Here is a 3,607-nt window from a genome sequence, read left to right on the forward strand (position 1 = left end):
GGTTGCGATGAGGATTCTCTACTTTACTATTCAGTACCCCCCCACTGCATCTCCGGCCCCCATGACAACGAAACCCACACCATCTTTTGTCCGTTCCTTTTTAATTTCCCGCTCCTACATATCGCGTGCCCACCACGCACGACCTTTTCTTTGGTGATCCACCGTACACTAAAGAGGACCCCTCCCTTTTCGATCGATCTGCTTGTTAATTAATATTATTACAAATTAATTGATATAGTATCGAATAGAAAATTTGCATTTTTTCCACCTCACAGTCACACACATCCATATCTGATCCTTCTTTTACGTGAGATGACAGCCTTAATGGAAAACGTTAGCTAGGTTACAGGTAAGGAACCTTATATATAAGCAACAAATTAAGAGCGGAGAGTGGAGAGTAGATAACAAACAACAACAGAAAGGGACTGCGCGCAGGTTCTATAATCAGTTGAATTAATTCTAGCTAGGAAAGGATTGGCCGGGCCATGAAATTGATCGAAAAGAAGATGCATGCCCACCTTAATTAGAACATTGAGCTGAATTGGGTTTCTCATTAATAGTATGATATGCGCTGATCGATTATAATGCAATTGTTAATCCCTCCCATCCTCAAATTAATGGTTCAAAATGCAGATGTTTATTTCTAATTGCCACTTCTTATAATATTCAACTTGTTTTTTTCACTTTTAATATATTGAGTTTTGAAAAACTCTTAATTTTTAAACGAAAATCATTTTTTAAAATAATTTTAATTATTTTCTTTTACTTTTTTTTTAAGTTAGTTTTTTGAAAAAAGTTTATTTCCTTAAAAGTACCCCCCCTAATTTCTCACCTACCCATGTGAAAATTGCGCTAGCTTAAGGGGGAAAAAAAATCTTAAAGTAGTTGAAATAATCCCTAAAGTTAAGGAGATATCTGGTAACCGTCCAAAGTTAAGCGGGTTTTCTAAATGTAGCCTCTTGTCTTCTTTTTAAAAATTTGAAAGTCATTAATGAGTTTAAGGCGGTCGGGAACATTTTTTTCTCAATAAATGCGGAACATTGTTAACTTAGATATGGACCTGTAAAGGAGACTTTGGTGTGGAGCTCAAGTTTCTGAGATTAGGATCATTCTTCTGAGTTCTAGGAAAGAAGTTCAGGGACAATCACCTGCATGTTTTGTTGTTTAGTGTACTTTCATCATGTATTATAAACTGAAATAATACATGATTGCTCTATTATTGAGCAAAATTCATAACTAGCTGTAAATAGTTGGACAAGCTTAGTTGCTATGTAATTTTTCTTATTAAACTAGTGAAAGAACCAATGCACACATGTTGACCCGTACAGATGGGAACATCTTGGATGCATCTGTGCATCATATAGTTTCAGAAGTTGTTGCCTATTGAAGTTGATTTTGACCTTCATGTTGATGAAAACATGATTTTATCCCTTGAGATATTAAATTCCATAGTGCAAATCAATGTTTAAGCTTTTCATTTCGAATTACCTCTCTGATTTGCTGCAGCAAAAGCTATGCACTTTATTTTGGTCCCTTCATGCGCAGTTTATTCTGTACAAACCAGTAGAATCACTGTAGTCCTTGAAAACATATGGTTGCACACTTGGATTGGCTCAGTCCAAATTCAACACCTGACACTTCAGTTTTTATTATCTATTTTTCGTGTATCTAGTACTTATGTGATTCTTTTCATTTATTACTAGTTAATCACTTCTCTTTGAGCGATGGAAACAGTGGGTGATTCTAGATCAAGTTCAAAAGAGAAGAGATCATTTGAGGTAATTTCAAATCTAGAATTCTCAATCCTAAATTGGTTGATTTTGTAAAGAAATGTAAAATTGGTTGATTTTGGTGAATAAATATTAACTTGAATTCTCATTCAGTATAAGAATGAGCGCAGTTACTGTTTTGTCCTTTTCAAATTTTTTCAAAAGTTGTCCTTTTCAAATTTATAAAAGCGCCCCAAGACTGTTCCCAAGGATCAATTTAGAGCTTTACTAAAGATTTGGCATTCTCAAAATGGAAGGGTAAGAATTTAATTTTCTATTAATACCATTGTTTTTGTTTCTTTATTTCCTTGCTCTTTTGCCTTCTGAAACAAACAGACACAAACACGTACACATTTTGCCTAAATTTTGCTTTCCTTTCTCTTGTTTTTCTTCTCTTGATCTGTACTATATTATCCTATGGCCTCTCGATATCTTACATTAATATATCACGGTTTCACTTGAATTAAAGCATGAAATTCATGTACTATATTGTAGAATACCTCTAATAATTCGATTATTTCCAAAAATTTATCAGTTTGCAGCTTAATTTTCTATCTAGCTGCAGATAACATTCAGCTTCTCCATGGTTACACTAGCACTCATGAACCACGATGTGTTTGCTTGCCTTCATTGTCATAGAAACGAAATTTCATTTATCTGTTTATTTTGTGATTAAGAACTAGTATTAGTATTTGTTTGACCGATGTAATCATTTAGCGATGGCAGATCCTGAAGAACATACTATGACAAATAAGAAAATAGCAAAGGAGTAGTAAGAAACTCGAATTTGTTAGTTCAGTTGAGCTAATTATCCCAGGTACGAGGAAAGTATTTCTTCGATTGAAACAATCGGAACGAAATCATGTTTAAGTGACTTAAAAAAGACCCCCTTCGCTCATTCCCTGTTGGGATTATGGATAAGGGTGACGAATATGGCTGTGATTAGATGCTCTTGATAACTTTAGCCTTTTTTGTTAAAATGGTTGGATTTGGTTGTGGCAACAAACAAGCATGATGTACATTGTTCTCTTAACTTCCTTTTCAAACATCTTTTTTCCCCAATTTTATTATCATCATTGCAAAAATTATGCTGATTCATGGAAATTTACACAGGTACAGAAATGATGAAAGCCAAGATTGAGATTGATACTGACAGGTTCCTAGTGAGTATTTGACATTGAGGAACAAGTTTTTGGAAACACATAGAGAATATAGTCTTTGACCGAGAAGTTTCATGTTTTGTAATCAAATGTTGAAGTACATTGTTTGAATGTTAGTTCGGTACGATATTTTCTGAGTTGAAATGTTGGTAGTGTGGATTTAATACTTTGTAGTTTTTATACTATACTGATGTATGTTGGCACTTATCATTATGGTTGATTATGCTCAATATAATCACTTTTATATTGTGTATTAAAATTTGACTTGGCCATGTTCTTAAAAAGATTGTCCAGGTAATTGAATACTATAATTATTTTGACGTAGGAAACCAAGAACAGCTTCGATTGAGCAGTTGCAATAGCTCGATTAAAACCGTTGCGATAGCTCGATCAAAACCGCTGCGATAGCTCGATCCAAACTGTTGCGATAGCTCAATCCAAACTGTTGCGTTAGGTCTTTTAAAACTGTTGCAATAGCTCCAACTGTCCCTGTAGCTTTATTAAAACCATACTTATAGCCTACTAAAACCGTTGCGTTAGGTCTTTTAAAACTGTTGCAATAGCTCCAACTGTTATCGTAGCTCTATCAAAACCATAGTTTTAGCCTACTAAAACCGTGGCGTTAGGTCTTTTAAAACTGTTGTAATATCTAAAAAAACCGTTGCAGTAGCTTGAAAA

The 3,607-nt window shown here is 34.3% G+C and overlaps 1 long non-coding RNA gene across 1 annotated transcript; it reads left to right on the top strand.

The window, feature by feature from the left end:
• The first annotated feature begins 1,632 nt into the window (after positions 1 to 1,632).
• LOC109828162 lies at positions 1,633 to 3,159 on the top strand. Its single transcript, XR_002243622.1, has 2 exons — positions 1,633 to 1,778; positions 2,883 to 3,159. It is a non-coding gene; the product is annotated as an uncharacterized LOC109828162 (long non-coding RNA).
• Positions 3,160 to 3,607: the final 448 nt, after the last annotated feature.

The sequence above is a fragment of the Asparagus officinalis genome, unplaced genomic scaffold (genome assembly GCF_001876935.1).
Source record: "Asparagus officinalis unplaced genomic scaffold, Aspof.V1 AsparagusV1_Un782, whole genome shotgun sequence".
Lineage (NCBI taxonomy): Eukaryota > Viridiplantae > Streptophyta > Magnoliopsida > Asparagales > Asparagaceae > Asparagus > Asparagus officinalis.